Source organism: Pseudophryne corroboree, chromosome 6 (assembly GCF_028390025.1).
Source record: "Pseudophryne corroboree isolate aPseCor3 chromosome 6, aPseCor3.hap2, whole genome shotgun sequence".
NCBI lineage: Eukaryota > Metazoa > Chordata > Amphibia > Anura > Myobatrachidae > Pseudophryne > Pseudophryne corroboree.
The window spans coordinates 540382096-540394853 of NC_086449.1; positions in this window are offsets into that span (position 1 = coordinate 540382096).

Here is a 12758-nt window from a genome sequence, read left to right on the forward strand (position 1 = left end):
TCTGCCCCACCTGCAGTGCACATGGTTTTGTCCATTAGCTAACAAATTTGCTGTTGCGATCAGATCTGAATTAGGCCCAATAACTGATGGCACCAATTATAAGATAAGATAGCATTAAGTTTCAAGAAGTACATCATAAACTGATGCATATATTGCCCCAAATTGTATTCAGTTACACTCCAAATAAGGACGGCAAGAGCTAAGGCAGAGGTATGCAACCTATGGCACTCCAGCTGCTGTAAAAGTACACATCTCAATTACTGTTTTGGTGTTAGGACTTGGTAAAACTGTTGCAGGGCATGCTAGGATGTATAGTTTCAAAGCAACTGGAGTGTTAAACATTGCCTACCCCTGAGCTAAGGTTTGCCGCTCCAGTCTTTTGCTTGATAGAGCAGTCATCATCACTTTTTTCAGAATTTGCACCAACCCTAGCATTAGTGCAGGAGATCCATCCGTATCTGATAGATCTATGCATACGCTCTGTGTACGTGCCCATGGCAAATTTAATTTATTTGCAAACACTCCATTACCACCCAGTAACACCCATTTATTGTAGCTGCAAGTGAAAAGTGAATGAGAGGAGTACGAAATAGAATTGCTCATAAGTACTGTGACAGAAATCAAATAGGCAGGATAAAACTTCACCAGTTTCTTTTATTTCTTTGGCAGGACAGCACAGGAATCTCTTAGCATAGCAGTGCAGATTTACATCAGCATAAATTCATAGTAGTACAAGATCACATCAGTATCGGCTCACAGCAGCACAGGAACACATCAGTACAGATTCATAGTAGTACAGGATCATATCAGTACAGTTCAGTGACCCTGACATCCCAACAACCCCTTCTGGATGCTAGTCGCCATCAGAAGCCCTGTCTCTGTTCACTGAACACATACTTAAAGGCAGATTACAGGTGCTGTTAATTAATTAGCCTAGCTTCTGGCTGACAACTGTTTGAGGCAAAACCTGGACTGCATGTAATTCAGTTGTTCTTTGTCAAGCAAGTAAACTCAGATTGGAGGTCTCTTTGTGATATTTGTCTATTAAGGGGTGTTTTAAGAGAGGTGGGCGACCAATGCAGGCCCTAGGCATAGGCAAACTAGGCAAATGCCTAGGGCATTCGGACTGCCTAAGGGCACAAGCAGCTTCTGCTGATAAAGTGATATGCAGCATGCCTATATTCTGAGTGCGACTGTGGCTGCATCTGCATATGAAATGCTATGTTACAGTGTATTCCTGGAAATCACTGTAACGTAGAATTGTGTCTGCCGATACAGCCACAGTCACACACAGAATATAGGCATGTCATATATAATTTTAATCAGCAGAAGCTGCTTGTCACATAGCAATGCAAATAAGATGCATTTTTCTGCAAAAAAAGGCACCCAACATTAGCAACTCAGTGTGATGTAATTTAAATAAGGGGCACTACTGTGAGGAGTAACGTATATAAGTGGCACCACTGTGTGATGTAACGTGAATAAGGGAAACTATCGCATTATATAATGTTAATAACGTTGCACTACTGTGTGGCGTAATTTGAATTGGGGGTACTATTGTGTGCCCCTTCCCAACAAGAACACACCCCTTTTTGGGCTGCATGCCAAATGTGCCTATTTAAAATATAGGGGGTAGGAGCACCAAAATGAGGACTGCTATGGGTGAGGGGTTATGGTGCTGGGAAAGGGGTGCAGGGTCAGAAGTGGAGTTAGCGCCTTAGCGGTGGTGCTCGGGGGCACTAGCCAAAATCTTGTCTAGGGCATCATATTGGTTAGGCCAGCTCTGTGGGGGCTCCTTAATAGGCTCCATGCAGCCCCCCCTCCCCCCTTTCCAGTAGTGCAGTAGACTCTGGCTTTGTGCCAGAGTCTACTGCGCATGCACAGGTCTCCGTGAACTATGGGCTATTAGCATGTTTAATGTAAACGAACAATTTCTGCTGTGGCAGCTTTTAGAAACACTGAGACAGATGTATTAAGCCTGGAGAAGACACAAAGAAGTGATATAGCGGTGATAAGTGCAAGGTGCAGTGCCGGTTCTAGACCTTGTGGTGCCCAGGGTGAAAATTTCCTGTGACGCCCCCCCACACACACATTCGGCAAAACAGAGTTAATGCGCGCTGAAGGCGTGCATTCAAAAATAGGGGCATGGCTTCTTCAAAGGGAAGGGGCATGGCCACAGTTATCCCCCTTTACTTGTGCCCCCAGTAGTTGTGCCCCCAGTAGATGTGCCTCCAGTAGCTGTACCCCCAGTAGCTGTACCCCTAGCAGCTGTGCTCCCAGCAGATTTGCCCCCTGTAGATTTGTCCCCAGTTACTGTGCCCTTTGTAGCTGTGCTGCCAGTAGATTTGCCCCTAGTAGCTGTGCCCCCAGTAGCTGTGCCCCCTGTAGTAGTGCCCCCAGTAGCTGTGCCCCCAGTTGATTTGCCCCAGTAGCTGTTCCCCTTGTAGCAGTGCCCCCAGTATGTACCCACTGTAGTTGTGCCCCCTGTAGATTTACCCCCAGTAGCTGTGCCCCCTGTAGTAGTACCCCCGGTGGCTGTGCCACCAGTTGATTTGACCCCAGTAGCTGTTCCCCCTGTAGCAGTGCCCCCAGTAGCTGTGCCCCAAGTAGCAGTGCCCCCAGTAGCTGTGCACCCAGTTGAGTTGCCCCCAGTAGCTCTTCCCCCATAGCAGTGCCTTCTGTAGTAGTGCCCCCAGTATGTGCCCCCTGTAGTTGTGCCCCCTGTAGTAGCGCCACTTGCAAACAAGAAACACATACAAAAAAACAATACTTACTAGCCCCACTCCTGCTTCCGGACCGCTGCCGCTGCTGCTGTCTCTGGCCGCTGCCGGCTCCTCTCTATGGGAGAGACGTCATGACGTCTCTCCCATAGCAGCGCCGCACTGACACTAGGGGTCAATTATAACCTCTAGCGTCAGTCAGTGACGCCGGCTGCAGCGGGCGACCACAAAGCCCACAGTGCCTGCTGCAGCTGGGCAGAGGGGGTCAGGAGTAGCGGCTCTTGCCGCGGCGGCGGCGGCGCCCTCGGGGTAGCGGCGCCCTGGGCAAAAAGACTGCCTGCACCTGGCAAGAGCCGCTAATGGCAAGGTGATAACTCACCAGCCAATCAGCTCCAATATGTAAATTGCCAGTTATGCGCTGATTGGCTGGTGCATTATCACCGTGCACTTGTCACCGATTTATCACTTCTTTATGCCTTCTCCAGGCTTAATACATCTGCCCCATTGATTCCAACTTCGGCCCATTTTCTGCGAATGAGTCCATCTAATGGTGCCCATACACTAGTGAGATTATCGGTACTAGCCTGCGATTTCGACCACATCTGTCAGAGAAATCGGGGGATTGTATGCACATTTAAGGTACCTTTCGACGCGATGCGCGGGCACGCCGGTCGATTCTTGCGTCTCAAGATATTATGTGCTGCACTTAATATTTATAGAATCGGGGCGTGATCGCATGCTATTTTTTACCACTTTCAATTTATCTCATCGCGATGTGCGATATGTGAAGACAGGAGACGACTTCCTGGCCACTCCTCTTCCCCTCACTGTGCATATGACTGGAGAGGAGGCTGGAAGCAAGCTGCAGAGCTCCGCACAAAAACACCGCACAAGGTAGGCTATACCACTGGCCACCAATGATTATTCCTTTTTGCCAACACTGCCCACCCTCTATGCTGCTCTACCCACATTTATATAGGCCCCTGCCCAAAATGCTGCGCCACTGCAAGCCCCATGTGGCCGCGCCCTAAACGCTATTATACTGTATACTGTGCCACTGACCACCAACGTTTATTATTCTTGCCCACCGTTTCTGCTGCTCTACCCACGATTATACAGGCCCCCCTGCCCAAAATGCTGCACTTCTGCAAGCCCCATGTGGCCGCGCCCTAAACGCCATTATACTGTATACTATGCACTGACCACCAATGCCTATTATTCTTATTTAACACCACTGCCCACCGTTTCTGTTGCTCTACCCACGATTATACAGGCCCCCCTGCCCAAAATGCTGCACTTCTGCAAGCCCCATGTGGCCGCACCCTAAACGCCATTATACTGTATACTGTGCCACTGACCACCAATGTTTATTATTCTTATTTAACACCACTGCCCACCGTTTCTGCTGCTCTACCCACGATTATACAGGCCCCCCTGCCCAAAATGCTGCACTTCTGCAAGCCCCATGTGGCCGCGCCCTAAACGCCATTATACTGCACCACTGCAACTCACATACCACCGTTATGCTGCTGCATCCTGCACACCAATGTATTCTCACTACATATTTCAGATAACTCACACCAGTAACTGGAAAACAAACTTTATTTATCCAGAATAGTTTACTTTTTTCATGTTTATTAATCTACCTTTTTTTGCATTCTTTAGCTGTCTTAGGAGAACCGTGAGTTCCTCTCTGGCTTCATCAGCCTGTACCGCGAGAAGGAGTGTCTGTGGCTGACGTCCTCGCCGGACTACAGCAATAAGCAGAAGAGGGAGGCTGCTTACACATGGATGGTGGACTACTCCACGCCCACCTTCTCTGCTGCCTCGGTGGCCTGGGTCTGTAAGAAGATCGCAAATCTACGCACAGTCTTTGTGAAGGAGAATCGCAAAATGGAGGAGTCCAAGAGATCAGGGGCCGGCGCAGACAACGTGTATGTGCCACAGTTGTGGTACTTTAAGGATCTCAACTTCCTCCTCGAGAAAAGGTCTGCTAAGGAGTCCATGGTGGTGATGGCCGAGTTCGAGGAGGGAAGTCTGGATGAGGCCGAAGGGGTAAGTTGCCTTTTTTTCCCCTTGCACTGGTGCGTATAGTTTCATCAGGTGGTCCCAAGGAGGAAATTGGCGCTGAAAAAAAAATTAGTTAGACTATCCACTAAATATGTTTCTCTTTACCCTACAGACACCTGAAGAAGACCTCAGCCGGACCCCTGCCCTCATCATCTCCTCTGAGGAACCTACCTCTCCGCCGCGACCTACTGGGAAGAGGAAGCCGCGCAAAAACAAAATTTGTAGAGGACCCTCTCCTAGCGGAGGCACGTTCCCAACTGCTGCGGAAACCTGACGAGTTTGACGACTTTGCTGCGTATGTCAGTCAAACAATGCGGAAGGTTTCTGCGCAGCAGCAGGTCAAGTGCCAGCGACTGGTGTCGCAGGTGTTGTACGAAACACTGCCAGGGCATCTGACACCGGAGTGGAGAGTCCACTGCCCTGAACCTAAAGCACCTGCTCCTCAATTACCATTGTCCTTTTGTTCCCCACCACCCACCTACCCTACATCTACTACTCCCCATCCAAGCTATCATTCTGGGTATCCGCAACCACAGGCCCAATCCAACTACCCTTCCTCCACTTTCCATCCTCCTCAAACCCCTCCTCAGCAAATCATCCACCCTTCCCGATTTCGCCAACCCCCAACCCCATCCACGCACCCTTCCCCCACTTTCCAATCTCCTCCTCAAACCTGCTACCCTTCCCAAGCCAGCCACACATCCACCGTCTCCTCCGCAATTATGCCCTCCTTGATGTCACAGGGGGTACAAGTGGATGAGGAGGAGGAGACAAGTCTCTTTCAAATGTAGGGTGATTCTCAATTACTGGTGCCCTTGTTATACATACCAACAGATGTGGTGCAGTCTGATACTACGGTGAGTGTCAACGCTTTCAGGTGGACAATGCACACGTGCTGCTAGGGACAGGTTGATGGTAATGGGGACCCATCTTCCTGCCCCTAGCTGCATGTGTGCATTGAGCCCCTGGCTGCGGTGCCACTCAACACTGCAGTATCAGAATGCACCACATCTGTTGGTATATATAACATTCCTGCTGCCCTGGTATATACTGTGATAGATCTGTTGAACTATGATATACGGCATTTTAGTAGCACCGCTTTCTGGTGGACAATGCACACATGCAGCTTGGGTCCGGTTGATGGTGCCGCGGAGCATGAAGCCGGTCCTACCTGCATGTGCGCATTATGCCCCTGAAAGCGCTGCCACTCTAAAAACAATGTATATCATACTGCACAGTATATCATACAGCACTTATATATTGCAACAGATGTGCTGCATTTTGATACTACGGCGTTGGGTGGCACCGCAGGCAGGGGCACAATGCACACATGCAACTTGGTGCAGGTTGATGGAACCGGGGACCCATCAACCTGTACCAAGTTGCATGTGTGCATTGTGCCCCTGCCTGCGGTGCCACTCAACGTTGCAGTATCAAAATGCACCACATCTGTTGCTATATATATACAGTAGCATTTTTTTTTTCATTTTATACATGTAATGATGCACATGTGGTACATCATGAAAACTTAATATTTGCTGACATCTAGCCATGTTGGCCACATATGTCTTGAAATAAAAAGAACATATTTATTCAAAGCAATTTCATGTGCTTCATAATGAAAAGTTTATACTGTTTGCAAAAGTTCAGCCATATTGGCTACATATTTAAAATAAAGTTATAGGCATTTTTATACTTTTCTCAAATGGGAATGCTGACCTTGCTATATATAGCAACAGATGGGGTGCATTGTGATACTGCACCGTTGGGTGGCACCGCAGGCAGGGGCACAATGCACACATGCAACTTGGTGCAGGTTGATGGAACCGGGGACCCATCTTCCTACCCAAAGTTGCATGTGTGCATTGTGCCCCTGCCTGCGGTGCCACCCAACGGTGCAGTATCACAATGCATCACATCTGTTGCTATATATAGCATTTTGTTATCATGTCCGAATGCATAATGAATAATGAAACGTTTATTTTGTTGTTAAAAAGTTCAGCCATGTTGGCTGTATATACAATTATGTCTGGAAATAAAAAGCATATATTTTTCAACGCAAACTCAGTTTGCCAAATAAAATATTTTGTTATAAGACAAGCAATGTGTGGTGTCATTTTCTTGCAGTACTTTGATAATAGCCTTGCAGGTTTCAGGTATGATGTGTCCCAAAGCCTGCGCAGAGATACGGGTTCCATACTTCAGGTCCTCAAAGGTTTATATATCCCCCATATAGGCCAGCCCACTATTTACATTTTTCTTAATCTGGCAGATAAATCTGGTGTGCTTTTGGGCAGCATGAGATGCGCTCGAATTCGATCATACGATACCAGTCGATTTCCGGTCGTAAGGGGCATGAGATAAATCTCAGGATTGTATGCGCATCGAATCCAGAAAAAATGCACTTTCGATGAGATTTGTCTCAAGGTGAGCTTCAAGGGAAATCGGGCCCGATCTCGCGTCGAAAGCAATTGCACAAGTGTATGGCCAGCTTTAATGTTATTCTGAAAGTGTGATTGTGACAGTGGCAAAAAATTGTATTCAGTTCAATATCTAGGCAGAGGCCAGCGCAGCTGGTTATATTCAGAATCCAATCCAATATACAGATGGAGGTTAGGCGATAAAAGACAGAATAGTCCAACAAATCCAGCAACAGTAAGAACACTAACCAGGATCTAACAAGGCAAGGTATAAGGCACCTATAATAAATGCTTGTACTAATAAAGGTGCAGGCATCCAACAGAATGCTCCAGAAGCAGCCAAATTCTTGCAGTCAGGTCACATGATCAATACTTTATACTAACCACCCTGGAAACAGAGAGGATGACAGGTGGGAGAAGTTTGTAATGGTGATAGCCTATGTCCAATACACAGTAAAATATATTGGTTGTTCAATGGTCTGCTTGGATGATCCTGCCAGTGATCTGTAAGGTACACATCTTTCTCTCTGATCTTAGGAGATGATACCACAAACTCATTATACACATAAGTTTATCTTCCTTTTAGATAAGATCATGTATCTATCAGGTTTAAAGGCATACCATGCTGATTAGGTGGTATCACCTGATTCTTTGGCCAGACACCAAGATGCTGAAAGCTAAGCTAAGATTTTGGCAGAGACTGGACCCGGTGGGGTACTGACATCGGCAAGTGCATACAGCCTTGCCAATGTCGACAGCAAAGGAACGTTGGGGGGGAGGGGTCATGCTGTGTTCAGCAGCATGGCATCGCTAGAGACATCAGATAGAGCTGCATGTACAGCTGAAGAGGGATGTCGCTAGCAACCTGCGGGAGCGCGCATTGTTAATTATCTAGTGGGCACACACTAGATGATTTTAACAGTATGTTGTTCCTATCCATCAGGATTGGCCACATTGTTCAGATAATCATCTAGTGTGTACCCATCTTTAGGCTCACCATACCATCCCTTTAAAGTGAGACACTCATGGATCACACAGCCACCAAACCTGTGTAATTCATTAGTGTCCCAGTTTAAAGGCATAGGGGGTCATTCCGAGTTGATCACTAGTGAAAAATGTTCGCAGCGCAGCGATTAAGTGAAAAAGCGGCATTTCTGCGCATGCGTATGTGGCGCAGTGCGCACGCGGCACAGTGCGCACGCGCGATGTACTTTCACAACGGGCAATGTATTTTTACACAAGGTCTAGCGCCGCTTTTCAGTCGCAATGTCAGCCGCAGAGTGATTGACAGGAAAGGGGCATTTCTGGGTATCAACTGACCGTTTTCATGGAGTGTTCGAAAAAGCGCAGGCGTGCCAGGAAAAAAACGCAGGCGTGGCTGGCTGAATGCAGGGTGTGTTTGTGACGTCAAATCCGGAACTGAACAGTCTGAAGTGATCGCAAGCTAGGAGTAAGTCTGGAGCTACTCTGAAACTGCAAAAATTTTTTTGTAGCCGCTCTGCGATCCTTTCGTTCGCACTTCTGCTAAGCTAAAATACACTCCCAGATGGCGGCGGCTTAGCGCTTGCACGGCTGCTAAAAACTGCTAGCGAGCGAACAACTCGGAATGACCCCATTAGTACGGTAAGCCTACTGAAAGCCCATAGTGCCTTTATGAAACAATAATGTTCGCAGCGCAGCGATTAAGTGAACTTAGTGTAATTACTACCTCTTTGAAGATTGTGAAGGTTCTGTTTTCGGGGCACTGATGAGTTCTGAATCCTTGAAAAAGCCGCAACTGAAGCCAAGGTTAATGGATCCTCCCCTAGATTTACAATGAAGGTCTTTTTTCCCTAAGAGGCTTATTATACTGGGGTTTGTGGAATGGGTTGGGTCTGATATGTCGGTGATCGGCATGCCGGCAGTCAGAATACCAACTGTGGCATCCCGATGGAGAGAATCCCTGCGATCCCTCCATTCAAGCATGCAGCCGCATCCCTGCACACGGCCAAAAAGCAGATGTGGTCTATAGAAAGGGGGGGGGGGGGGTGGCTTCATGGGACTAGCGTGCCTGCGAGCCACGCCCTATTTCTCATCACTGTGGGGGCATACTAGGCAGAGCAGCGTATGACAGAAGCTTCAACTCCCTTCCCACTGCGGGACACTGCGGACTGCGGGTGGGACTGTGGTACAGTCCCAAAAAACAGAACTGTCTCGCGAAAATCGGGACAGTTGAGAGGTATGTAACGATGATGTAACTTGTCACTTCTTACAGTTTTATAAAGAGTTGTGTGAAATGTTCCGTCCACGTCAAACAAAACTTGGATTTCACCTGACTGAAGTTGTTCGCAGCTGATGATTTCAAAAGCAGACCCCTGGTTTGAACGTGTATTACATTGGAAATGGCTACACTGCCTGGGAAAACATCTCCTTTGTGCCTACCAGTCTCTTTACTGGGATTTGCTTGGGGGAGTCAACAGGCCCCACACCCCTTCTCCCATATACTTGCTCTTTTAGTTACTGAGAAGGAAATGACATACTGTTACCAATCAAATTCTTTGACATTTTCTGATTATTTTTTTCCTGTACTTTACCATTATGTAATTTCACAGTTTTGTTATCAGCTGCATGGAATTGATTTCCTTATACAAAATGGTTGGCCTTTTAAGACCTGGGGCAATATGTTAAGCTGGCGAGGTGCAGGCTGTTCAGGAATTTCTACGAGTCTGCCGTATTTTAAAGTGGCATTCATTTACATGGCAAAATACGGACAGAGACACAGATATTTCTGAACAGTCTGCGCCTCACCGGCTATTGCTGTACATATTTCCCCTCATATACATGAGGTAAAATCGGGACTGTTACCCTTGGTCCTGGTCAAGTCAGTGCCAGTGGTGTTATGTTTGGCACAGTCAGCTACAACCTCTGTCATTATAGAGATCTTTGACATATGCAGTATCTATTATAAGTGCATGAACTGTGTGATTCACACGAAATGTATTTGTTTTTTTTTTTAGTACAGTCTGCTCTACAGTGAATATGAAGTATGTGCTTAGTTACAGATTAATGATCTCTATAATGACAAGTATTTTCACTGCACTGGAGGCAATAACTGACATAACAGATATAAAATGGTATTTATTTGGGCTTTGAAGACTTAACTCTCTGTGCTGTTAATAGTTACAAGGCATGGCTGCTAATTGGGAACATTGTAGTGCTTGTGTATAGGTGTGACAAGGGGCCTAATTCAGACCTGATCGCTCGCTAGGGTTTTTTGCATGCTGCGAGCAGATAGTCGCCGGCCACAGGGGAGTGTATTTTTGCTTTCCAAGTGTGCGATCGCATGTGCAGCCGAGCGCTACAAGAAAGTTTGTGCAGTTTCTAAGTTGCCCAGAACTTACTCAGCCGCTGCGATCAGTTCAGCATGTCCGGTCCCGGAATTGACATCAGACACCCGCCCTGCAAATGCTTGGACACGCCTGCGTTTTTCCAACCACTCCCTGAAAACGGTCAGTTGACACCCTGAAACGCCTTCTAACTGTCAATCTCCTTGCGATCGTCCATGCAAATGGATTCTTTGTACAATTCATCGCACAGCAAAGATCCGCTTTGTACCCGTGCGATGCGCCTGCGCATTGTGGTGCATACGCAGTTCTGACCTGATCGCAGCGCAGTGAAGAAACCTAGTGTGCAATCAGGTCTGAATGACCCCCAATATCGGGTGTGGATTATTAGATCTACACTAAAAAGGTCTACAGTCAATAGGTCTACCACTAATGGTACACATGCATTAGGTTGACAGGGTCAAAAGGTCGACATAGAATAGTTAGTAAGAATCAGAATCAGCTTTATTGGCCAGGTATACTTGCGTATACTAGGAATTTGTCTTCGGTTTGCTATACAACAGCCAAGTAGGTAACAGATAAGCAGGTTGGGGGGGGGAAGTAAAGTCACACAGATAGGTATACCGTAGGGACACAAGTTAGTTACATGTACGTCTAGTCAGTCAATGTTCAGGAGTTCAGCAGGCGGACCACTTGGGGAAAGAAACTATTGAGGCTTCTGGTGGACCTGGCGGGGATAGTCCTGTAACGCCTGCCTGAAGGAAGCAAGTTAAACATGCTGTGGCCGGGGTGTAGCTGGTCTTTTACTAAAAGGTTGAAAGGTTGACAGTGTCAAAAGCTCGACAGGGTCAAAAGGTCAACATGTAAATGGTCACCACAAAAAAGGTAGACACAAGGGTAAGTCTACCATAACTCTCCTTTTCTGCAGCAGGTTACATTAGTTTCCACAGGAAAACATCGGGGATGTCCTAAAGCAGTTCCTCAAGGGAGGGGATGCGCCTTAGTGGGTATGAGAACCCGTCCTCCAAAGGAAGCATCCTGGGAGGCAGAAGTATCAAAGGCATTGAACCTAATAAACCTGTTCACAGAGAACTACTGTACATAGCCGCCTTGCACAATTGTTCTGCGGACGCGCCACGGTGGGTTGCCCAAGAAGGTCCAACAGACCGAGTAGAATGGGCATTAATAGCAGCAGGAGCTGGGAAACTAGCCTGTGCATAAGCTTGTGCAATCACCCTTCTAATCCTTCTGGCCAAGGTTTGCTTATTTGCAGGCCAGCCACGTTTGTGAAAACCAAACAAAACAAAAAGGGAATCTGACCTTCTGATAGAGGCAGTCCTCTCCACATACATATGGAGAGCCCGTACCACATCCAAAGACCACTCTTTGGAGGACAAATCAGAAGAGATAAAGGCTGGAACCACAATCTCTTGGTTAAGGTGAAAAGATGACACCACCTTAGGTAAATAACCAGGGCGAATTCTAAGAATTCCCCAGTCACGATGAAATATTAGAAAGAGTGGACGGCAGGACAATGCACCTAAGTCCGACACCCTTCTTGCAGAGGCAATAGCCAGTAAAAACAAGACCTTGGCCGTGAGCCATTTAAGGTCCACCATCTCAAGCGGTTCAAATGTGGACTCTTGCAGGACACACTGAGCGAATATATGAACGTCAGGTATAGACGCAATTTTTCTCTGAAACCATACCGACAAGGCAGATATGTGAACCTTGAGGGAGGCCAGACGAAGGCCTAAGTCCAGGACTCTTTGCAGAAAAGCCAGAATTCTGGAAGTTCTGAATCTGTATGCATCATAATTCTTATCAGCTCACCAGGTGAAGTAAGAATTCCAGACCCTGTAATAAATCCGAGCAGATGCCGGTTTGCGGGCTTTTAACATATTTTGGATGACCACCTCAGAGAATCCTTTGGCTCTCAGGAGTGTTACCTTAAGCGCCATGCCATCAAAGCCAGCCTGGCGAGGTCCAGATAAAGAAAAGGGCACTGTATGAGGAGGTCTGGGTGCTGAGGAAGTAGAAGAGGATGCTCTGTTGATAGACCCTGCAGGTCTGAGAACCAATGCCATCTGGGCCACGCTGGATAGACTTGAAGTAGAAATCCTCCTTCTTATTTGAACTTCCGCAGGACCCTGGGCAGGAGTGACACTGGAGGGAACACGTAGGGCAGCCGTAAGTTCCATAGAATTGCCAGTGCATCCACGAAC